General features: G+C 47.9%; 1 protein-coding gene across 3 annotated transcripts in view; it reads left to right on the forward strand.

Annotated features, from left to right (window-relative positions):
* Window positions 1-26,306, forward strand: part of LOC143782706 (chloride channel protein D-like) — a 337,940-nt gene that overhangs the window by 18,195 nt on the left and 293,439 nt on the right. The window contains exon 1 of one of the 3 annotated variants that reach the window (XM_077270473.1): window positions 19,120-19,190. The exons of the other annotated variants lie outside the window; for them this stretch is intronic. The gene's annotated coding sequence lies outside the window, so the exon portion shown is untranslated. Of the gene's footprint in view, window positions 1-19,119; window positions 19,191-26,306 lie in introns of those variants that run through there. 3 annotated transcript variants of the gene reach the window in all.

Genomic DNA, 26,306 nt, shown 5'->3' on the forward strand with positions numbered 1-26,306 from the left:
GGATGATTGGGTGACTTTTTTGCCATTGGCTGAGTTCGCCCTCAATAATCGGGCTAGTTCTGCTACTTTGGTTTCGCCTTTTTTTTGCAATTCTGGTTTTCATCCTCGTTTTTCCTCAGGTCAGGTTGAGCCTTCTGACTGTCCTGGGGTGGATTCTGTGGTGGATAGGTTGCAGCAGATTTGGAACCACGTGGTGGACAATTTGACGTTGTCACAGGAGAAGGCTCAGCGCTTTGCTAACCGCCGTCGCTGTGTGGGTCCCCAACTTCGTGTGGGGGATTTGGTGTGGTTGTCTTCTCGTTATGTTCCTATGAAGGTTTCCTCTCCTAAGTTCCTCAACCCTGTGTCGTTTCGTTTGGACCTCCCAGCATCGTTTGCCATTCACAATGTGTTCCATAGGTCATTGTTGCGGAGATATGTGGTGCCTGTGGTTCCTTCTGTTGATCCTCCTGCTCCGGTCTTGGTCGAGGGAGAATTGGAGTATGTGGTGGAGAAGATCTTGGATTCTCGTATTTCGAGACGGAAGCTTCAGTACTTAGTTAAATGGAAGGGCTATGGTCAGGAGGATAATTCCTGGGTTGTCGCCTCTGATGTCCATGCGGCCGATTTGGTTCGTGCCTTTCATTCGGCTCGTCCTGATCGGCCTGGGAGCTCTGGTGAGGTTTCGGTGACCCCTCCTCAAGGGGGGGGGGTACTGTTGTGAATTCCGTCTGGGCTCCCTCTGGTGGCCTTTAGCGATACTGCGGGTCTGTAGCAGGGCTCAGCTGCCTCATTTCCTGCTATGCTGGTCCTATTTAACTCCACCTGGACCTTTACTTGTTGCCTGCTGTCGTTGTATTCAGTACTGGTTCTGATCTCTCCTGGACTTCCCTTGTGACCTGTCTCCTTCTGGAGAAGCTAAGTCTTGCTAGTTCTTTTTGCTCATTGTTTCCTTGAAAATGTTTCTCAGTATATTATGAGTTCAGTCCAGCTTGCTTATATGTAATTTTTCGCTTGCTGGTAGCTCTGGGGTGCAGAGTGCGCCCCTCACATCGTGAGTTGGTGTGGGGGTTCTTGTATGTTCTGCGTGGATAGTTTTTGATAGTATTTTGTACTGACCGCACAGATCCCTTGCTATCTTCTGTCTATTTAGTGTTAGCGGGCCTCATTTGCTAAAACCTGTTTTTCATTTCTACGTTTGTATTTTCCCCTTAACTCACCGTTATTATTTGTGGGGGGCTGTCTAAACTTTGGGGTTATTTCTCTGAGGCAAGTGAGGCTTTGCTTTCTCTCTAGGGGTAGCTAGTTTCTCAGGCTGTGAAGAGGCGTCTAGGTTTTTAGGTAACGCTCCACGGCTGCCTTTAGTGTGTGTGGATAGGATCAGGGTTGCGGTCAGTATAGTTCCCACATCCCCAGAGCTTGTCCTAATATTCAGGTTTACCTATCAGGTCAGTTTTGTGATCCTAACCACCGGATCATAACAAGGAACATCAAGTGCATGTATACTAATGCCAGAAGCCTAGCCAACAAAATGGACGAATTAGAATTAATGTTTGTGGAGCATAATTATGACATGGTGGGGATATCTGAAACATGGCTGGATGAGAGCCATGACTGGGCTGTTAACTTGCAGGGCTATAGCCTTTTCAGAAATGACTGTACAGATAAGCGAGGGGGAGGGGTGTGTCTATATGTAAAATCGTCCTTAAAACCCATCCTGCATGATAATATAGGTGAATTTAATGAAAATGTAGAGTCCCTGTGGGTGGAGATAAGGGGAGGGGGGAAAAATAATAAATTACTGATAGGGGTTTGTTATAAATCTCCAAAAATAATGGAATCAATGGAGAATATCCTCGTAAAGCAAATAGATGAAGCTGCGACTCAAGTCATTATTATGGGGGACTTCAACTACCCTGAAATAGATTGGGGAACAGAAACCTGCAGTTCCAGCAAAGGTAATCGGTTTTTGACAACTATGAGAGACAATTACCTTTCACAACTGGTTCAGGACCCAACAAGGAGGGGAGCACTGCTAGACCTAATATTAACCAACAGGCCAGACCGCATATCAAATATAAGGGTTGGGGGTCACTTGGGGAATAGTGATCACAAAATAATGAGTTTTCATGTATCCTTCAATAAGATGTGTAATATAGGGGTTACAAGGACACTAAACTTCAGGAAGGCAAATTTCCAACGAATGAGAGATGATCTTGGTGCAATTAACTGGGACGATATCCTGAGACATAAAAATACACAAAGAAAATGGGAGACGTTTATTAGCATCCTGGATAGGACCTGTGCACAGTATATACCATATGGGATTAAACATACTAGAAATAGGAGGAAACCAATATGGCTAAATAGAGCTGTAAGGGGCGCAATAAGGGACAAAAACAAAGCATTTATAGAATTAAAGGAAGTAGGTAGTGAGGAGGCATTAAATAAATACAAAAAATTAAATAAATTCTGTAAAAAGCAAATCAAGGCAGCAAAGATTGAGACAGAGAGACTCATTGCCAGAGAGAGTAAAAATAATCCCAAAATATTCTTTAACTACATAAATAGTAAGAAACTACAAAATGATAGTGTTGGCCCCCTAAAAAATAGTCTGGGTGAAATGGTGGATGAGGATGAGGAAAAAGCCAATCTGCTAAATGACTTTTTTTCATCAGTATTTACAAAAGAAAATCCCATGGCAGCCAAAATGACTAGTGATAAAAATTTCCAATTAAATGTCACTTGCTTAACCCAGCAGGAAGTACGGCGGCGTCTAAAAATCACAAAAATTGACAAATCTCCGGGCCCGGATGGGATACACCCCCGAGTACTGCAGGAATTAAGTACAGTCGTTGATAGACCATTATTTTTAATCTTTAAAGACTCCATAATAACAGGGTCTGTACCACAGGACTGGTGTATAGCAAATGTGGTGCCATTATTCAAAAAGGGGACAAAAACTGAACTCGGTAATTATAGGCCAGTAAGCTTAACCTCTATTGTGGGTAAAATCCTGGAGGCAGGGCCGTATTTAGAGTTTCTGCTGCCCTAGGCACTTTTAGCGCTGCCTCCCCCATTGGTGAGTATGACACTATCAGCAGTGACTTTAGCAAGGATCGCTGATGTGAAAGTCGCCTTTTGCAGCAGATCTGGCAGTTTTTCTTCATCTGCTGCGTAATGGATCACTTACGGCAACACTGCGGTCGGCCTCATTCATTCCCTATGGTATTTGCGGCACTTGCCATGATCTGGCAAATGTGGTACCATACCTCCCAACTTTTGAAGAAGGGAAGGAGGTACAAAGTGTGCGGCGCGCACAGCGCGCCGCGGTACATTTTAGGCCACGCCTCTAACCACACCCATTTCACAACTAGTCCCACCCATATCCATGTCCCAACCACAGCCATTTAGCACTGCTGATCACAATGTTTTATATACAATAATTATAAACGAAAAAATATGGCCACAGTGCTCCATACTGTATAATGGCCACACATGATGCTCCATACTGTATAATGGCCACACATGATGCTCCATACTGTATAATGATCCCACATGATGCTCAATACTGTATAATGGCCACACATGATGCTCCATACTGTATAATGACCACACATGATGCTCCATACTGTATAACGGCCACACACAGTTCTCCATACTGTATAACGGCCACACACAGTTCTCCATACTGTATAACGGCCACACATGATGCTCCATATTGTATAATGGCCATTGGCCACACATGATGCTCCATACTGTATAACGGCCACACATGATGCTCAATACTGTACAACGGCCACACATGATGCTCAATACTGTATAATGGCCACACACAGTTCTCAATGATACTGTATAATGACCCCCCCTCCTGTATGCATGGCTCATATTCCCCCCCTGTATGCATGGCTCACACTCCCCCCCCCTGTATGCATGGCTCACACTCCCCCCTGTATGCATGGCTCATATTCACCCCCCCTGTGTGCATGGCTCATATTCAGCCCCCCCGTATACATGGCTCATATTCACCCCCCTGTATGCATGGCTCATATACACCCCCCTGTATGCATGGCTCATATACACCCCCCCTGTATGCATGGCTCATATTCACCCCCCCTGTATGCATGACTCATATTCACCCCCCCCTGTATGCATGGCTCATATTCACCCCCCCTGTATGCATGGCTCATATTCACCCCCCCTGTATGCATGGGTCGTCTGTCCACCCCCCCTGTATGCATGGCTCATATTCACCCCCCCTGTATGCATGGCTCATATTCACCCCCCCCCCTGTATGCATGGGTCGTCTGTCCACCCCCCTGTATGCATGGCTCATATTCATCCCCCTGTATGCATGGCTCATATACACCCCCCTGTATGCATGGCTCATATTCACCCCCCCCGTATGCATGGCTCATATTCACCCCCCCGTATGCATGGCTCATATTCACCCCCCCGTATGCATGGCTCGTATCCACCCCCCCTGTATGCATGGCTCATATTCACCCCCCCCTGTATGCATGGCTCATATTCACCCCCCCCTGTATGCATGGCTCATATTCACCCCCCCTGTATGCATGGGTCGTCTGTCCACCCCCCCGTATGCATGGCTCATATTCACCCCCCTGTATGCATGGCTCATATACACCCCCCTGTATGCATGGCTCATATACACCCCCCTGTATGCATGGCTTATATACACCCCCCCCCTGTATGCATGGCTCATATTCACCCCCCCTGTATGCATGGCTCATATTCACCCCCCCCATATGCATGGCTCATATTCACCCCCCCGTATGCATGGCTCATATCCACCTCCCCTGTATGCATGGCTCATATTCACCCCCCCCCTGTATGCATGGCTCATATTCACCCCCCCCTGTATGCATGGCTCATATTCACCCCCCCCTGTATGCATGGCTCATATTCACCCCCCCCTGTATGCATGGCTCATATTCACCCCCCCTGTATGCATGGCTCATATACACCCCCCCCTGTATGAATGGGTCATCTCTCCACCCCTCCCCCTGTATGCATGGCTCATATTCCACCCCCCCTGTATGCATGGCTGATGGCCCATCAGCCATGCATACAGGGGGGGTGGAATATGAGCCATGCATATGGCTCATATATTCCCCCGTAGGACCAGGTGTATACCGTGCCCTGGCATACACAGGGGTGGCAGAGCAGGACTTGGATGGCTTGTGGGGAGTTTGCCAGTAACCCGCTCGGCTCTGCTATATCTGCGCAGCACTCACCTTCAGGTCATACAATTTCTCCGGCGTCAGCATCGGGGCAGAGGAGCGGCTAAACTCGTCCATGAAGATGCGAGCGTCGGCTTTCTCCTTCTCTAGCCCCATGCCTCCTCCGAGCTGCAGCGCGAGAAGACACTTCCTGGATGGTGCAGCTGCTCTCCGCGCCCCCCCCCTCCTACCCGCCCGGTGTGAGTTGTGAGTATTGTCTTCAAGGAGGGCGGGTGGGACTCAGAGGCGGGGGGCGGGAGGCGGGAGGCGGGGCGGTCGGTCGCTTGTGACCTGGGACTAAAAAAACAAAAAAAAACAAAAACCTTGCTCTGGTGCCTCCCCCCGCAATGCCGCCGCCCTAGGCACGTGCCCTCGAGTGCCTAGTGGCAAATACGGCCCTGCCTGGAGGGTATTCTAAGGGATGCTATACTGGAGTATCTGAAGAGGAATAACCTCATGACCCAGTATCAGCACGTGTTTACTAGGGACCGTTCATGTCAGACTAATTTGATCAGCTTCTATGAAGAGGTAAGTTCCGGACTGGACCAAGGGAACCCAGTGGATGTAGTGTATATGGACTTTTCGAAAGCTTTTGATACGGTGCCACACAAAAGGTTGTGACATAAAATGAGAATAATGGGGATAGGGGAAAATATGTGTAAGTGGATTGAGAGCTGGCTCAGAGATAGGAAACAAAGGGTGGTTATTAATGGAGCACACTCGGACTGGGTCGCGGTTAGCAGTGGAGTACCACAGGGGTCAGTATTGGGCTCTCTTCTTTTTAACATATTTATTAATGACCTTTGTGATGTAGCGATGTCCTTGCTGTGCAGTGAATATGCAGTGACCCATATAATGCTCAAATAAAGTCTTGTTTATTTCACAGCATACTCACAAACGGGAAAAAATAAGCACACAAGTCTTTCAGTATGCAGCCAGGAAAAATAAACGACAGTCCACAATCCGTTGCCATGAACATAATACACCACCGTGTACGCTGGGGTGTCAGGCTTTTCAGGCTCTGCCAGGCCCGTGTTGCACCACACGGACAGAGCTCCTCATCAAGCTCCTGCTAGGTCTGACTCCCAGACCAATACTGACACACCCAAACTTTCTTGCAGGGTTTTTTTTTTCTTTCCTCCAGATTCTATGGCCATGGGCCACTATAAGATCTGGGCTGGAGGAAACGGACCGGCCCCACTGCCTTCCTGCAGTCCGTTTCAAAAATAAAAGCCCATACTGGGTTTTCCTGAATAATTTCTGGGTCAAATAACTTGATCCAGTTCACACACACTTTTATTCTTCCCTGTGTCTCACAGGCAAACCTGCTGTGAGCACAGGGCACTCCAGCGGATCTAATATGCTTCTAAGCACATCCTGGGGGATACATAGCGACCCTCGCATATGACACCGGTCACTGCCTTACATACCCCCCCCCTCTGTTCAGACTTGTGGGGTTGAACATTTGTCAGCATACATGGTGCCCGTGACAGGGCATCCGCATTTCCCTGTGATTTCCCAGCCCGATGTTCCACAGAGAAGCTGAAGTTTTGTAGGGACAAGAACCATCTGGTGACTCGGGCATTCCTCTCTTTTGCATTTCTCATCCAGACAACGGGTGAATGGTCCGTTACCAACCGAAACTGACGCCCGAGCAAATAGTAGCGTAGGGACTCCAAGGCCCATTTAATCGCCAAGCACTCCTTCTCCACTACGCTATAATTTTTCTCTGCCGGGGTCAGTTTCCTGCTTAAATAGGTGACTGGATGCTCATCCCCGTTCACCTCTTGCGACAGCACCACTCCTAAGCCTACCTCTGAGGCATCGGTTTGCACAATAAAGGTTTTCTTGAAGTCGGGGCTGATGAGGACTGGCTGTCCACACAACGCCGACTTCAGGGACTGGAAAGCTTCCTCTGCTTGAGGATTCCACTTGACCATCACCGTTTTCTTCCCTTTTAACAGGTCCATTAGGGAAGCCGATTTACCAGCAAAATTGGGTATAAATCGACGGTAATACCCAATGATGTCAAGGAATGCCCTCACTTGTTTGGAACTTAAGGGCTTGGGCCAGTTTTGAATGGCCTCAATTTTGTTCACTTGAGGTTTGATCACCCCTCGGCCGATCACGTATCCTAAGTACCGGGCTTCCGTGAGACCTATTGCGCATTTCTTTGGGTTTGCTGTTAACCCTGCGGCTCTAAGAGACTCCAGCACTGCTTGTACCTGGGACAGATGGGTATCCCAGTCGGTACTAAAGATGACTATGTCATCCAAATAGGCCGACGCGTAATCTCTATGTGGCGCCAACACAATGTCCATCAGCCTCTGGAATGTGGCCGGAGCCCCATGTAACCCAAAAGGTAAGACAACGTATTGAAAGAAACCCTCTGGGGTTATAAAAGCAGTCTTTTCTTTCGCTGACTCTGTTAAGGGAACCTGCCAGTAACCTTTCGTGAGATCCAGCGTGGTGAAGTATTGTGCCTTCCCCAGTCTCTCAATTAGCTCGTCCACCCGTGGCATGGGATACAGGTCAAATTTTGACACTTCATTTAACTTCCTAAAGTCATTACAGAAGCGTAATGACCCATCAGGTTTTGGTATTAGTACAATGGGGCTAGCCCACTCACTTCGGGACTCCTCAATGACTCCCAACTGAAGCATTTGCTTTACCTCGGCCGCGATGGCTTGCCTTCGGGCTTCTGGCACTCGGTAGGGTTTCATTCGCACCTTTACCCGGGGCTCAGTGACAATGTCATGCTGAATCACTGAGGTTCGCCCCGGCAGCTCTGAGAATACATCCATATTCTGCTGTACCAAAGCTCGAGCCTCCCGCCGCTGCTGTTTTGTGAGGTCATCATTGACTTTTACCTCACACCCGGCCGTGTCCTTGGCGAGTGCCAGAGGGACCTCCGATTGTATGACCGTAGTTGCTTCTGTGACCAATCATTCTCGGACCTTCCAGGCCTTTAGCAGGTTTACATGGTACAGCTGCTCGGGTTTTCTTTTCCCAGGTTGGTACACTTTGTAATTCACTTCCCCCACCTTCCCCCGTATCTCATAAGGCCCTTGCCACTTGGCCATGAGTTTACTCTCTGGGGTGGATACTAGTACCAACACCCGGTCTCCTTCTTTAAAGGTCCTGACCGTGGCCCTTTTATTATATGTACGGCTCTGAGCGGCCTGGGCATCCAACAGATGCTCCTTTACTATGGGTTGCACGACCGCAATCCGATCCTGCATACTTGCCACATACTCGATTACACTTTTATGTGGAGTGGGCTCCTGTTCCCACGTCTCATTGGCTACATCCAGCAGTCCCCTCGGCTGTCTGCCATACAATAGCTCAAATGGGGAGAACCCCGTGGACGCCTGCGGTACCTCGCGTATGGCGAACATTAAATATGGCAATAACATATCCCAATCTTTCCCATCCTTGGCGACCACCTTTTTGAGCATGGCCTTGAGGGTTTTATTAAACCTCTCGACCAACCCATCGGTTTGTGGATGGTACACTGACGTTCGTAACTGTTTAATTTGGAGCAATTTACATAGCTCCCTAGTCACTTTAGACATAAAAGGGGTTCCTTGATCTGTAAGGATCTCCTTGGGAAGCCCCAGGCGACAAAACATGGCAAACAGTTTACGGGCTATGAGTTTAGCCGAAGTGTGCCGGAGCGGTATCGCCTCTGGATACCGGGTGGCGTAGTCTACGACTACTAATATGTGCTGGTGGCCCCGGGCGGATTTTACTATTGGCCCTACCAGATCCATCGCTATCCGCTCAAAAGGTACCTCTATGATGGGCAGAGGCACTAATGGGCTCCGGTAGTTCGTGGTGGGTGAGGTTAGTTGACACTCAGGACATGTGTCACACTACTTTGTAACCTCAGCGTAGACACCAGGCCAAAAAAACCTCTGTAATATGCACTCTAACATCTTTTTGGCCCCCAAGTGCCCCCCCAACATGTGAGTATGAGCCATGTCGAGCACCGCCCGATGATAGGGTTGGGGCACTACCAGTTGTTCCACCACCTCGTCCCGGATTTTATCAACCCTGTACAGTAACTCCTGGTTGATCATCATCCGTGGAAACTCCTTTTCTGCACCAGGTTGTTGGGCCACCCCATTCACCTCGATTACTCTTTCCCTTGCTCGGGTCAGAGTGGGATCCTGGAGCTGGGCAGTCCCGAACTTACCAGGAGACACCTCCAGCTCAGGAATTGGTGGATTCTCCTCCACCTCTCCTGCCAATACCTCTAGGGGAAACCTATCGGGATTACACACTGTCCCTATGGTGGCGACCCCTACGGCAGGTATCCCTGACTCGGGATCTTCAGGTTCTGCACCTGGAATGCTTTTTACCCTGAGAGGGTTAGGTCTGTTCTCCCAGAGGGACCAGAACAGGGGCAAGTCTCTACCGATCACAATCCCATACGGAAGAGTCTTTACCACGCCCACCACATGTTTTATCTCTCCACACGGGGTGGAGAAAGTGGCCTCCGCAGTTGGGTACTCTCTGAGGTCCCCATGTATGCACACTACCCCCACCTTCCGTCCATTAGGACTGTCCCCAGCAACCAGGGACCCGTGTACCAGGGTCACCAAGCTCCCTGAGTCCAAGAGAGCATCCGTCTGGTACCCGTTAACGAGTACTCTACACAGCTGAGGTTCAGTACCGGCAGGGTCTGTAGTGGCAATGCAGACTGGCTGGGCATACATAGACACCCGACGGGTATACCCGCAGTCCATGGGTTCTGTTGTTAGAGGGCAATTAGCAACCACATGTCCAGGTTCTTGGCATCGCCAACACGTAATGACTGTGGCCCGAGGTAACCTTGGGGCCAGTTTAGGGGACACAGTTCTGTGGTCACTCTCTTTCCGGGACAACCCCTCAGCACGGACTCGGTCCGGTTTTGTCCCAGTGGAGGGTCGTGGACTTTTCTCAGACTCCTGGGCTGGCGGAGCCTTACGTGACAGCCGAAGCGGAGCAGTGTCCCGTATAAAGTCCTGGGTGGCCTTATACCGCTCTACCAGACCTACAACCTGGTCTAGGGTACCCGGGTCCCCTTGACCCACCCAACGCTGTATGGCTGCTGGCAGAGCCCTCACCAGTCGGTCGACCACCACCCTCTCCACTATCTGACTTGTGGTTAAAGTCTCAGGTTGGAGCCACCGTTTTACAAGCTGCAGCAAGCCAAAAATCTGAGACCGGGCAGGCTGGGCTTCCACATAAGTCCAAGAAAACACCCGTTGAGCTCTCACATAAGTATTAACCCCCAGTCGGGCAAGGATCTCACCTTTTAGCTTGGAATAGTCCTGGGCATCCTCCCGACTGAGGTCAAAGTAGGCCTTTAGCGCATCACCCCTCAGGAACGGAGCCACAACTTCAGCCCACTGTGCTGCTGGCAGATTCTCCCGCTCTGCCGTGCGCTCATAGACAGTGAGGAACGCTTCCACGTCATCTTCCGGACTCAATTTCCTCAAAGAGGAGCGGACCTTGTCTCGGGCATCGCGACGTTCCGGGGTCGGTGCTGGAGGTGCCTCACGCAGGGCTGTAATTTGCTGCAGCAACAGGTTATTCGTTTGTTGCTGTTGTTGCTGTGTGAGAACCAGCTGCCTCAGGATCTCCTCCATTTTGTCTGTAGGCCTGAATTGCAATGTAGCAGGCTTAATAACAGACATGCAAATGGTGTTGGGGTATGCCTTGATTCACACTGCTCCGCATTCTCCAACCAAATGTGATGTAGCGATGTCCTTGCTGTGCAATGAATAGGCAGTGACCCATATAACGCTCAAATAAAGTCTTGTTTATTTCACAGCATACTCACAAACGGGAAAAAATAAGCACACAAGTCTTTCAGTATGCAGCCAGAAAAATAAACGACAGTCCACAATCCGTTGCCGTGAACGTAATACACCACCGTGTACGCTGGGGTGTCAGGCTTTTCAGGCTCTGCCAGGCCCGTGTTGCACCACACGGACAGAGCTCCTCATCAAGCTCAATCTAGGTCTGACTCCCAGACCAATACTGACACACCCAAACTTTCTTGCAGGGTTTTTTTTTTCTTTCCTCCAGATTCTATGGCCATGGGCCACTATAAGATCTGGGCTGGAGGAAACGGACCGGCCCCACTGCCTTCCTGCAGTCCGTTTCAAAAATAAAAGCCCATACCGGGTTTTCCTGAATAATTTCTGGGTCAAATAACTTGATCCAGTTCACACTCACTTTTATTCTTCCCTGTGTCTCACAGGCAAACCTGCTGTGAGCACAGGGCACTCCAGCGGATCTAATATGCTTCTAAGCACATTCTGGGGGATACATAGCGACCCTCGCATATGACACCGGTCACTGCCTTACACCTTGTAGGGGGCATTCAGAGTAGAATTTCAATATTTGCAGATGACACTAAACTCTGCAGGGTAATCAATACAGGGGAGGACAATTTTATATTACAGGATGATTTATGTAAACTAGAAGCTTGGGCTGATAAATGGCAAATGAGCTTTAATGGGGATAAATGTAAGGTCATGCACTTGGGTAGAAGTAATAAGATGTATATGCAGCGCCCCAGAGTCCTGGTCGTTGCAGTAATGTCGCTCTGCCACTAAGGGGAGTGATGTTACGTCTGACTGCACTAAAGGAGTTCACCTGATCAGGTAACACTCACACTACACTTCACACTCCGGCCACCAGGGGGAGTGGTTCTATCTACTAGGCCACTCCTCACACTCTGGTAAAACTGGGGGTTGGACAGGAAGGCAGAGGGAAGTAACTGGGAAGAGCTAGAGAGAGGACCTGTCAGGGATGGGATCCTGACAGATCCCCAAGAAAGGACAAAAAGTGAGGAAAAACAGGAATACAGAAAAGAGGCGATAGGACCAGAAGGAGTCGTGCTGTAAGAACTAGGCAACATCCTTCTGAGGCGCAAACAGTCAGTGGCCGGAACGCCGAGAAAGTAAGAGACTTTAAGCACTACTTCAAACCACGGCAGGGCAGCCAACTATAGGTTGGCTGCCTCACATAAACACCTAAGCAGACAACGGAGGCAGCTGTGGGAGAGGGGCGACTCTAGAGTCCCGGAAGAGCTCCAGGCCTACCCCGTCATACGGGTGCGTCCTAGCCATATCATCTGGGGGACGGAGAGAACGAACATCAGAGATAGACAGAATAAGTTGTGAGGACTAACCTGGGGTGCTCAGCAAGGAAGGACTACAACACACAGGCGCTAGAAGGTAGACACTGATTCCCACCTGAAAAAGGGAGCTCCGGATGTGCCGTTGGACCGGCCGGTCTCAGCCAGCCCTGTTAACAGTGCTCTGGATTGGGTACCTCCAAGCCTTCAGTAAAGAGGTAAAAAGACTGAAACCTGGTGTCCTCGTTAATTACTGTGACCGGCACTGCATCACCGCACCATAACATCATCACCGTACCTCCACCTTCATTGTACGCCCCTCAGCAGGGTCACGGACCGGGTCTAGCCACCGTGACAATCCCAGAACAGAGACTGAGAGGCCCGGTACCGGGTACCCCTCGGCCCTGCGGCAGTGGGGGTGCTACAACTTGGCGTCACGAACAGGATCTACTTAAGCCTGAAGAATCAGGTCATGTGTGCCTTGGAACAGTGATTTGTTGTGCTTGGACTGTGACTTATTGCAAAGACTGTGTATTGCCAATTGCTGCCAAGAGTTCCCGCCACAATTCGCCATTGCCGCGCACGGAGGGAGGAGCCTTAGCTTCGTGGGCGGAACCGGTCAAAAGAAGCGCGGAACGAGAAAGCGCGGTAAAGTGCCAACCCCGGAAGAGAAACTCCAACCTCCAGCAGGTTAGTGGGAGGAAGGGACAGCCATGTCCGAGTCGGGAGGAGCGGAGGTGGCGGTCGCAGCCGTGGACGCAGGGGCAGCTCCGGTCCCCGCAGCGGGCGAAGCCGCGGCCCTAATACCACCACCGGGTGCCGCAGAACCCGCTGCCCCCCTCAGCCAGTCGGACGCTGCCGCTACCACAAAAGCCATAATGCCCTTCTCTATGCCGTACCTGCCCGGAGCGGCCTGGCTCCCACGATACTCCGGGGAGTCGCATACATTCACTGACTTTAAAGAAGGGATCTGCAGCCTGCTCGAGTTCTATCCCCTGACAGAGCCTCAGAAGGTTCATATGATAATCGGCCAACTCTTTGGGGCGGCCATATCATCTGGGGGACGGAGAGAACGAACATCAGAGACAGACAGAATAAGTTGTGAGGACTAACCTGGGGTGCTCAGCAAGGAAGGACTACAACACACAGACGCTAGAAGGTAGACACTGATTCCCACCTGAAAAAGGGAGCTCCGGATGTGCCGTTGGACCGGCCGGTCTCAGCCAGCCCTGTTAACAGTGCTCTGGATTGGGTACCTCCAAGCCTTCAGTAAAGAGGTAAAAAGACTGCAACCTGGTGTCCTCGTTAATTACTGTGACCGGCACTGCATCACCGCACCATAACATCATCACCGTACCTCCACCTTCATTGTACGCCCCTCAGCAGGGTCACGGACCGGGTCTAGCCACCGTGACAATCCCAGAACAGAGACTGAGAGGCCCGGTACCGGGTACCCCTCGGCCCTGCGGCATTGGGGGCGCTACATATAACTATGTGCTTAATTCTAAAACTCTGGGCAAAACCGTCAATGAAAAAGACCTGGGAGTATGGGTGGATGACAAACTCATATTCAGTGGCCAGTGTCAGGCAGCTGCTACAAAGGCAAATAAAATAATGGGATGTATTAAAAGAGGTATAGATGCTCATGAGGAGAACATAATTTTACCTCTATACAAGTCACTAGTTTGACCACACTTAGAATACTGTGCACAGTTCTGGTCTCCGGTGTATAAGAAAGACATAGCTGAACTGGAGCGGGTGCAGAGAAGAGCGACCAAGGTTATTAGAGGACTGGGGGGTCTGCAATACCAAGATAGGTTATTACATTTGGGGCTATTTAGTTTGGAAAAACGAAGACTATGGGGTGATCTTATTTTCATGTATAAATATATGAGGGGACAGTACAAAGACCTTTCTGATGATCTTTTTAATCATAGACCTGAGACAGGGACAAGGGGGCATCCTCTACGTCTGGAGGAAAAAAGGTTTAAGCATAATAACAGACGCGGATTCTTTACTGTAAGAGCAGTGAGACTATGGAACTCTCTGCCGTATGATGTTGTAATGAGTGATTCATTGCTTAAATTTAAGAGGGGACTGGATGCCTTTCTGGAAAAGTATAATGTTACAGGGTATATACACTAGATTCCTTGATAGGGCGTTGATCCAGGGGACTAGTCTGATTGCCGTATGTGGAGTCGGGAAGGAATTTTTTTCCCCAAGGTGGAGCTTACTCTTTGCCACATGGGTTTTTCTTGCCTTCCTCTGGATCAACATGTTAGGGCATGTTAGGTTAGGCTATGGGTTGAACTAGATGGACTTAAAGTCTTCCTTCACCCTTAATAATAACTATGTAACTATATAGAACCCTTTGCTCCCCCTGATGGCCAGAGTGTGACGTGTAATGTGTGACTGTGATACCTGGTCAGGTGAACTCCTTAGGTGCCATCAGACATACCATCACTCCCCTTAGTGGCGGAGCGACAGTACTGCAACGACGAGGACTCTGTGGCGCTGCACTCCCCCCCGGTTAAATCCAGTACTCCCGGACTGGGAAGAAAACAACAATACATGCCAGCAAAAGACATACAAAATTTTGAAATGCAATGAACAAGTAAATATAACAGTGCTTCCCTTTATGGGAGGTGAGGACTCTTGAACGTTACAAACAAAACATGGTTAAATATTTTTAAATAACATACTATAAATAACTCCTATTACCCAGCCGGGTATTCTACTAAGTGCAAATTCTGAACAATAATTTAACTTTTCCTTTAAGGGCATGTATGCTAAACCCACTAAAGGCTTACTATAAAACTCTAAAATATAAACTAACCTTTTCTTTATTTCTCTCTTTTAAGTGCAACATTTTTCTTTTTACTCTCTAATTTGTGATATGCAGGACCGCCTGTCTATCTGCCCAGGCCTACTGCCTTTCTTTCTTAGTACAGGATCACCGAACCATCTCTCTATGGCTCTCAGGAGGACTCACCATCTAACACCTACAGGTTTACTTTCCTGTCCTCATTCTCTAGTAACATTATTAAGACATTCTCTATAACTATCTAGCTAACTACATATTACTTCTACGTATGAACATTATTACTATCTACTTTCCTTAAGGCAACATTATACTTTAAGTGCAACTGGTGAACGTTCCCTTTAAGAGGGAACCAAGTCTCTTTGAGGTAGTGCAGACTCTCTCTATCTGCAAGTCCTTTTAAGTCAGGAGCTTCCATGCTGCATTCAGGAACAGTCTCTTCAAAAGCTCTCTCTTTTGTAAAACCAGTAGAGGGCACCTTTAAGAAGGTGCAAACTATTTACATTACAGTTTGTGAACCATTCACCGTCCATGATTCGGCAGTCTGTGCAAACACTGATGAACAAAACAAAAACACAAAAAGGCACAAATAGGGATCCCGGGTCAGCTAAGGGATCCCTTTAAGAACTAACCCTGGTCGGGTTTTAGCAGCAACGGAAACACAGAAGACGAACAGTTAATAAACTATATACAGTTGCAGAGCATTAGAAATTTTACTCTGGTTCTGGCGGTCTCCACCGAGGCTTTACCTGGCAGGTTGCCCTCTGCGGCCCAGGTAGGCTTGACTCCAAGTCCACTCCCGATGAGAGGTGTACCCCATGGGTTTGGGTCTTCTGCATGACCAGGTCGTGCACCGCGATGAGTGTCTGCGTGGGCCGGTGGATGATGCTGGCGACGGCAGAGGCTGCGGCAGCTGCTTTGGCGGCAAGCTCCTCCCCCTCGGTTCTGGATACCGCCAGGACGGCCGTACAGCGCTGCATGTCCCGGGCCCACCAGCTACTTCCCTTCAGACGCCGGCGATACGTCACCACGTCTCCAGGTTTCAGGAGGGACTTTGCACCGTCTCCACTCAGGCAGGGTGCCACCTCGTCCCGGGTGATGCGGACTCTCAAGGCCACTCCAATTTCCTGGACAAAGCCTTTCCCCTCCTGGGGCAGGTAGACAATCACAACGCCCCATTTCAGCAGGGAGCACTCCAGCAGCTCACCTCGCGCCTCCCGCTCCACTTCCCACTGGAACTCCGCAATCAGATGGTTTCTGTATTCTCCCCAAGGGAAGGGCCCGAGGTCATGCCCCCCGGTACTTTGGGGCCAGGCGGCGGGGACCCTGGATCGCCGGTGGTTACAGCGGCGGCCGGGTCTGGTGCAGAGGCGAGGCGACCTCCCTGAGGGTCGCGGCACCGGGTACCTTCACTCGAGGTAACTCCTCTGGCGCCACTCCATTCTCCTGAGGGAGACATACGGACTGGAGACCGTTCAGGCATGGGATGCCCCATCGGCGGCTCCCATGGGTCCAGATCCTCCAACGGGGGCATGTCAGAGTAATCCTCCGGTGTCGGGGGTCGGTGAGGGGCCATCCTTTTCCGTAGACCTTCTCTGGTCTCCAGTCCCACCTCATCTGAGTCATAGTTTCGTTTCTTTGGTCTCCGCCCGCCATAGAAGATCAGGAGGTGGGTCTCAACTGCTGACGGACACGTCCTCAGGATACAGAAATATTTAGACTGGGCGTTCATTGTCTTTCACGCTCTCCAGCTCATGTACGCCCACTCCACGCCCCTCTTCTTCTCCTGCGCTCCTCGTAGGGCTGTAATGGCGGCGGTTTTGGCGGGCATTTTTGGCGGCAAATAGCAATACACAGTCTTTGCAATAAATCACAGTTCAAGCACAATTCAGACACAGTTCCAAGGCACACATGACCTGATTCTTCAGGCTTAAGTAGATCCTGTTCGTGACGCCAAGTTGGAGCGCCCCCAGACGCAGGGCAGCGGGGTACTCGGTACCGGGCCTCTCTGTCTCAGTTCTGGGGTTGTCACGGTGGCTAGACCCGGTCCGTGACCCTGCTAAGGGGCGTCCAATGAAAGATGTAGTGGTGGTGCGTGGTGCAAGTCGCGATGAATAATGAGGACACAGGGTTGCAGTCTCTTTACCTCTTTACTGAAGGCTTCAGGATCCGCAATCCAGAGCACTGCTAACAGGGCTGGCTGAGACCAGCCGGTCCGATGGCATGTCCAGAGTTCCCTTCGCAGGTGGAAATCAGTACCTATTATACAACCAAAAAAACTACTTGAAATAATTAAAGGAGAATCGTATATAAAATTTATAAATATTTTATTTAACACCAATGGAGCAATACACAAAACATTTAAAAACAAGAGGGGCAGTTGATGGCACTCAAAAACGATATGTATAAATCCATGATAAATATTTCTTTTATAACATTAAGTACTGGTAGTAAGGAGAGAAAATTTATTTTTTCCGCTATAATACCAAATTGGTATATAACCCCAGTGGGGCAAAAAATGAAAAAAAGGTGCAATTTAATAAATATACCAAAGAGAAGTTAATAGCATTTCAAATGCAGAAATAACCCACTATAAGAGTAATTAGAAAGTGCATAGTGCTAGTGCATAAAGAGATGTATACTAACCAGTACTCATAGTAATCGTGCTGACACTGCCACCTCACACTCCAACGCGCGTTTCACACGTCTTGCTTCCTCAGCGCCTGTGTGTTGTAGTACCTCCCTGCTGAGCACCACGGGATAGTCCTCACAACTGTTGTGTCTGTTTCTGATGTTATTTCTCACAACTCTCAAATGAAATGTCATCAAATCGGAAGTAGGTAAAAAAATGCTAAAAGAGTTAGGGAGAGTAGAGAGGGAACAATAGGGACTTTTTAATTACAGTGCGGTATATTAGAAAAGTGATTTGCTTATTATGTTATATAGACGGCCATTTAGCATGAAATCAACATTAGTTTCAGACCACCTCTTTAAGGATCAGTGCTGTAAATGTATGGCATAATGATAACGTATAAAAGTCTACACTCGCAGGATGACAATGGATAGGGAATAACTTTTGATTCTGGGAATAACCCTTTAAGCTTTATTTGCATAAAACCAGAAATGTCCTGTAAATGAGTTTTAAGTACAATTTTCACATTTCTTCTTTTGTGCTTTGAATTTGCATTTCTGGTCAAGGCAGTGCATTTTACTAAACCCAGCGTATTCTGCCGATATGGGTGAGAAATACATGCATTTGGGTTTGTTACATGCAAGAGCAAAACAATCATTTCCTGATTTACAGTAAACACTGTGTATCCTTTTATGTTGGCAGCAGTATGATTCAATTACTCGGTCTCATTCCCTGCAGAGTTACACAGTGAGTTGGACTTATAGGGAACCTGACAGCGGGTACGTGCTGCCCGATCCATGGGTAGCATGTACCAGACACCGGCCGTGTGATTGCAGCCACAAAGGTTTACCTCAGAAACGTTGCATCATTTCAGAGACAAACACAGTGTGAAAGGGGACGGAGCCACAAAGGAGACTAGTCAGACAGAAGCTTCTCATGCGACTTCACAATGCCCGCTATCCTAGATTGACGGGTCTATCCCTACAATTGCACCCAGGCAGTCACTGGCAGCAAGCGGGGAGAAGGCATCATTGGTCCCTGGTGACTATTAAGGTATGTTTTTCTCTAAAACACCACAATGTTTCAGAGTCAAGCATATCTGGAAGAAAACAAGCAGCCAGCATCTGATATATGCGGCCCATGGATCGGGCAGCATGTATCCGCTGTCAGGTTCCCTTTATAGAGGACATTTCATTGGATTTTTTGAGTGGCTCCTCCAATTGCCTATGTTTCTCTGATTCTGTAAGACTTTTTTATCTGCTCTAAAGTTATGGCTCTTGGTAACAAAGAAGCAAATTTGTATAAACCAACCCCTATGGAAGAGAAGGAGACCAGCATGAGACCCTGACAGCAGTATAGGGAGCAGTTGGGGATTGCTAGGTGAGTATGTGTTTTTTTTTATTACACTTAGAGCGCACTCGGAGCCATGGTAAAATGAAACAAACCCAGAAGCATATATAGAAATCATAGGACAGGGCCCCACTGTAAAATTCAAATTAGGTCCCTCCTGCCAAAAAATATTCGGCAAAGTGGGTGAGGTCATATCTCCCAACTTTTATAAACAAGAGAGAAGAACAAAAAGGTGCACCCTGAGTGAACCAGTAGTGGTGAGCAGTAGGGTTGAGCGACTTTTACTTTTTCAGGATCGTGTTGGGTTTTGCGAAACCCGACTTTGTCAAAAGTCGGGTCGGGTGAAATCAGCCGATTATTTAGAAAAGTCGGGGATCGACCGAAACACGAAACCCAATGCAAGTTAATGTGAAATTCCTCCTCCTCCTTCTCCTCCTCCTCCCCAAATTTTGTGTTTGACTGTGGAAATCGCTATATCCCAAACGTTAAGATGGCGGTTTTACCCCCTGTGACGCCGCACAAAGCAAGCCGGAACCTATGTCATCACGCTGCCCACACTCCTTCATTGGCTGAAAAAATGGCAGGGAAAGCGTCATATGAAACGCGACCTTGGCGCGAAGATCACCGACCGCATGGCCGATCCCACAGTGGGATCGGTTCGGGTTTCATGAAACCCGACTTTGCTGAAAGTCGGCGACTTTTGAAAATGTCCGATCCGTTTCGCTCAACCCTAGTGAGCAGACCTCGTGTGCTGTTGCTTACTTGAGGTGGTTGTGCTGGGCAGGCACAATGCTGCTAGAAGCTCTATTTAGAACAACGAAGGGCTGCTGCACCAAACATCAGCTTCGATAACAGGAGACTGAGAATAGAAGCCAGAGAGGGAAAGAAACTATGGTATTGGCACAAGATCATCGGGAACTTTAGAACTTTAATAACATGTTGATCCAGGTATGATGCCCTCACATCCACCACTCAGTATGATACCCCCGCAGCTTCTATAGGATGTGACTGCTGAGGCCTGTGGTCGGCTGCAGCCATCATGGGCATGATGTCATTGCAGTAGAATTGGTGTGGTCCATCAGAATGGCAGCACCAATAATAGCTAGTGTAATTAATAGGCAAGTTATAGTTTTATTTTTTTATTTCCTGTGCTTAACACATTTTAAAAAAGAAATGTGCAACAACCCCTTTAATGTTAAACATTACTGTACAAAAAATGTACACACAGTTCCCTGTGTGAGCCCCACCTAATAAAGCTCTCCTGTAGCATTTTACTGCCATGTTGCAGGAAATTCTCTGAAAACCCTGTAGCCTATGTCTAGTTATTTTAGGATTTAAAGCCACTTATTTTCAGAAAAAAAATCTTACTGTGATTGATGTCACAGGATTGTTAAAACCCGTGGGCAAAAAAGTATGTGTCTGTCTGGCTGCAGCTTTACGTCACAACAGGGAGCAAATGCTTTAAGGTAAAGAATATTATTCGAACATCAGACCCTGATACAAAATACTGGTGCTACGACTCAGCATGAGCAGAGTATATCCTGAACAGTAATGGTATATATAAATAAGTCTTATTATCTCCATCTCTGCCTTGTTCTGACTATAGCTGTGTCATTTTCCCTAATATATACAGTACTTAGTAAAAGCTTTCGGCAAGTGTGGATAAAATGCTGCAAAGTAAGAATGCTTTCCAAAATTGAAGTGTTAATAATAATAATTAATAATTAATAATAGTAATTATTAGTTACGGTAATAATAATAATAGTTTATATTTATCAATTAACCCCTTCATGACCTTGGGATTTTCCATTTTTCCGTGTTCGTTTTTTGCTCCCCTCCTTCCCAGAGCCATATCTTTTTTATTTTTCCATCAATATGGCCATGTGAGGGCTTATTTTTTCAGAAACAAGTTGTACTTTTGAACGACATCATTGGTTTTAGCATGTCGTGTACTAGAAAACGGGAAAAAAATTCCAAGTGCGGTGAAATTGCAAAAAAGGTGCAGTCCCACACTTGTTTTTTGTTTGGCTTTTTTGCTAGGTTCACTAAATGCTAAAACTGACCTGCCATTATGATTATCCAGGTCAGTACGAGTTCATAGACACCTAACATGACTAGGTTATTTTTTATCTAAGTGGTAAAAAAAAATTCCAAACTTTGCTAAAAAAAAAAAAAATTGCGCCATTTTCCGATACTCGTAGCGTCTCCATTTTTCAGTATCTGGGGTCGATTGAGGGCTTATTTTTTGCGTGCCGAGCTGGCGTTTTTAATGATACCATTTTGGTGCAGATACGTTCTTTTGATCGCACGTTATTGCATTTTAATGCAATGTTGCGGCAACCAAAAAAACTTAATTCTGGCGTTTCAAATTTTTTTGTCGCTACGCTGTTTAGCGATCAGGTTAATGCTTTTTTTATTGATGAATCGGGCGATTCTGAATGCGGCGATACCAAATATGTGTAGGTTTGATTTTTTTTATTGATTTATTTTGAATGGGGCGAAAAGGAGGTGATTTAAACTTTTTTTTTTTTCACTTTTTTTTTTTTCACTTTTTTTTTTTACTTTTTTTTAACTTTTGCCATGCTTCAATAGCCTCCATAGGAGGCTAGAAGCTGGCACAATGCGATCGGCTCATCAGATCGCTGCTATGCAGCAGAAATGCAGGTGTGCTATGAGCGCCGACCACAGGGTGGCGCTCACAGCTGCCGGCGATCAGTAACCATAGAGGTCTCAAGGACCTCTATGGTTACTCTGCAGAAGCATCGCTGACCCCCGATCATGTGACGGGGGTCGGCGATGCGCTCATTTCCGGCTGTCCGGCCGGAAGCGCCGGTTAAATGCCGCTGTCTGCGTTTGACAGCGGCATTTAACTAGTTAATAGCGGCGGGTGAATCGCGATTTCACCCGCCGCTATTGCGGGCACATGTCAGCTGTTCAAAACAGCTGACATGTCCCGGCTTTGATGCGGGCTCACCGCCGGAGCCCTGCATCAAAGAGGGGGATCTGACCTCGGACGTACTATCCCGTCCGAGGTCAGAAAGGGGTTAACAGAAGCAAAGGGCATGAACAAAAGAGAAATCTAAAATCACTATTCAAAACTGCATCAAAACATCAGTTCCTCTAGGTACACTTGTAAACAGTTTATGAAGGAACTCAGCAATGAGGTTGTTCCAAACAACATGGAGAACTAACCACAGATCGTCTGTGAATGTAGGATTGTGCAAATCCATGTCTCTTTATGTAATCTCACACAAACTTAATGATATTGAATTCAGGACTTCTTGTTCTTCTTTTCACTGATGATAGTTCTTAATGACATTGGCTGTATGTTTGAGGTTGTTATCCTATTGTAGAATACATTTGGAGCCAATCAGTTGTCTCCCTGATGGCATTGCATGATGTATAAGTATCTGCCTATATTTTACTGCATTGAGGACACCAGTAAATGGACAACGTTGAGGGCTGTGCATGCAGTGGTCCCCAAACAAACTTTAGTGCAATGGATGAAAAACACATCATGTTTATTTTGTTTTAAAATCAGTTGTCCAGCAGTGCCATCAGCTCAAAACTGTCAGCAACCATTGTAACCCAGTTAAACTCATCTATTGGTCAGAGAAGTCTGGCCAGAAGTTGGTTTCATGGAATAACTGAAGCCAAAAGTCATGCTGCCTGCAGTGGATCTTGATGATTTGCTTTTCCAACTGCATTCAACATGGCAGAATATTCCTATCACATCCCCAGCCGAACCTGCTCCAGTGATGTCTGATTCTTTCTCCAGGCGCTGGAGTTTTCACTTTGCCTGGTGGCACTGAAGATGGAGGAGATGTCATGTGCCTCTGGACACTGAGCAGCCAGATACACTGGTGTGACCAGGACTGAGTGGGTGTGTGGGTTGTTCAGTAGCCCAGCTAATTAGCTCCCTGCTGTGGACTATGGGGCAGCACCACACACTTCTTTAACTACCAGCATTTTGTTGGGAACAGCCAAATATTGTGCTCAGTTTACCTCAAACATCTCTGGTGCTGTTGTAATGCTGCGTGGGGCTGTAGCCACTTGCGAGGCATTGGTCTTCTCCTGTCACGCCCCAGCTCTCTACATGAGAATGGGTCCTGTGTTATGAACTGGTGGTTTAGGAGCGACATGCGACGAGCTCTGAGCAGGTGGTAACTATACTGACCGCAGTTCCTGAGCTTAACACAACACTAGAAGTAGCCGTGGGATGTTCCTGTCACTCCCTAGACACCTCGTCACAGCCGGAGAACTAACTACCCCTAAAGGTGGAAACAGGAAAGCTATCTTGCCTCAGAGAAAATCCCCAAAGGATAGGCAGCCCCCCACAAATATTGACTGTGAGTGGAGAGGGAAATGACATACGTAGAATGAAACCAAGATGTAGCAAAGGAGGCCACTTCTAGCTAGATAGATAGTACAGGACAGAATACTGTGCGGTCAGTAATAAAACTAGAAAAATCCACCACAGAGATTACAAAAATCTCCACACCTGACTAAAGGTGTGGAGGGCAAATCTGCTGCCCAGAGCTTCCAGCTTAACTGAATAAATCCATACTGATAAGCTGGACTAGAAAGAAAAACATAGAATGTGCTGAACGATTAAGTCCGCAACAAGTGGACTGCAAAAGAACAAAGCAAGGACTTATCTTTGCTGAACTGGTCAGAATATCAGGGAAATCCAAAAAGAGATGTGACTCCAAACAGGAACCATTGACAACTGGCACTGGCTGAAGAATAAGGCCAGACTAAAATAGCCGAGCCAGGAAGACAATCAGTGGAAGCAGCTGCTGATGCTAAATCCAAGGAGCAGCCATTCCACTTAAGACCACCGGAGGGAGCCCAAGAGCAGAACTCACAAAAGTGCCACTTACAACCACCGGAGGGAGCCCAAGAGCGGAATTCACAACAGTCCTGGCTGTGTGTTGGTGTTAGTGTTGTGTGGACCTTACACCCATGCAGGCCGCCTGTAGATGATGGTATTGGCTGGCGAAGGCCACGAATTCCACAGATTAATAAAGGAGACTTCCAATAAAACATGGAGACTTTACGGAACTTGATAAGGGTTATGTGCAAGGATTATTTACATAGTCTTACAGGGGTATTCCCATCTTGAAGATCCTATTTAAATATGTACTAGGTGTAATGTTAATAATATTGGTAATTACCTCCAATTAGATGTTCTGTATAGGTTTTTTTAGTTGTATTGCTTACACCATGTGCAGGGTATCACAGTCACTCAGGTATCCATGGTTATGACCACTATGGCGTTCCTGGCCATGCTTACGCATTTAGTAAAAAGTTTATTATTATCACTGGCCGGGTTCTCGGGATAGCGCATAGTTAGAGCTTGCGTAGTAGCTTCCGGCCCGGCCACCTCACTCCTGCACTGCACATTATCAATGCCTGGGCTGCCATTGCAACGAATCGGAGGCCCATTCTTACGCTGCTGGGTGGCCGGTAAGCTCATAGGCTACGTTCACATTTGCGGTCAGCGCCGCAGCGTCGGGCGCCGCAGCGGCGCCGCATGCGTCATGCGCCCCTATACTTAACATGGGGGCGCATGGACATGCGTTGTGCTGCGTTTTGCGCCGCATGGCCGCAAGCGTTGGACGCAAGAAACGCTTCAAGTTGCATTTTTTTTGCGTCCAACTTGCGGGCAAAAACGACGCATGCGGCGCAAAACGCAGCGTTTTAGCGTGCGTTTTGCCGCGTTTTTGTTTGCGTTGTGCGCTGCGGCGCCGACGCTGCGGCGCACAACGCAAATGTGAACGTAGCCATAGAATGACACCCCCCCCGTATTGGCGCGATGTTAATTCCACTGTCAGAGATTAACAGGTTAACAGAATTTCCCAAATCCAAAAGTCAGTACTGAGATAGCAGGGACTACAGCAGACAAAATTACCAGTTGTCTAGTTTATTTAGGAGATTACTACCAAATGCAGTCAGAAGTACTGGTTTGATGGAGGGTCAGGAGCAAGGTCTCTTCTGAATGATGCAGACTGGAATATTTATCTGACGAGTATATCCTTGAGGAATATGTGATCCATTTTCAGAGATGACACAAAGGGGCTCTTGTATCAGAAGACTCAAAAGTTTCTTAGCATTAGGGTACCGTCACACAGTGGCATTTTCATCGCTACGACGGCACGATTCGTGACGTTCTAGCGATATAGTTACGATCTCGCAGTGTCTGACACGCAGCAGCGATCAGGGACCCTGCTGAGAATCGTACGTCGTAGCAGATCGTTTGGAACTTTCTTTCGTCGCTGGATCTCCCGCTGTCATCGCTGGATCGTTGTGTGTGACAGCAATCCAGCGATGCGTTCGCTTGTAACCAGGGTAAACATCAGGTTACTAAGCGCAGGGCCGCGCTTAGTAACCCGATGTTTACCGTGGTTACCAGCGTAAAAGTAGAAAAAAACAAACCGTACATACTCACATTCCGGTGTCCTTCAGGTCCCTTGCCGTCTGCTTCCCGCTCTGACTGTCTGCTGGCCGGAAAGTAAGAGCAGATCACAGCGGTGACGTCGCCGCTGCGCTCTGCTCTCACTTTACGGCGGCAGTCAGTCAGAGCGGGAAGCAGACGGTGAGGGACCTGACGGACACCGAAATGTGAGTATGTACGGTTTTTTTTTTTCTACTTTTACGCTGGTAACCACGGTAAACATCGGGTTACTAAGCGCGGCCCTGCGCTTAGTAACCCGATGTTTACCCTGGTTACCCGGGACCTCGGCATCGTTGGTCGCTGGAGAGCGGTCTGTGTGACAGCTCCCCAGCGACCACACAACGACTTTCCAACGATCACGGCCAGGTCGTATCGCTGGTCGTGATCATTGGTAAATCGTTATGTGAGACGGTACCCTTAGTGTATTCAATTAATTTCCCAGAGCCCTGAAATCCATAAAACTCTTAAAGGGATATTCCCATCTCCAAGATCCTATCCCAATATGTAGTATATGTAATAATAATATTACCAAATACCTCCAAATAGAAATGCAGTATAGTTTTTCTGACTCAGTATGTCGCTTACCCCATGTAGGGCATTGCAGTAGCTTAGGTGTCCATGGTTACAACCAATGGAAAACCAAAGGAAAAGCAAGGATCCCTAAAAAGCACAACTATAGCATCCTATTT

Source organism: Ranitomeya variabilis, chromosome 6 (genome assembly GCF_051348905.1).
Source record: "Ranitomeya variabilis isolate aRanVar5 chromosome 6, aRanVar5.hap1, whole genome shotgun sequence".
NCBI classification, from domain to species: Eukaryota; Metazoa; Chordata; class Amphibia; order Anura; family Dendrobatidae; genus Ranitomeya; species Ranitomeya variabilis.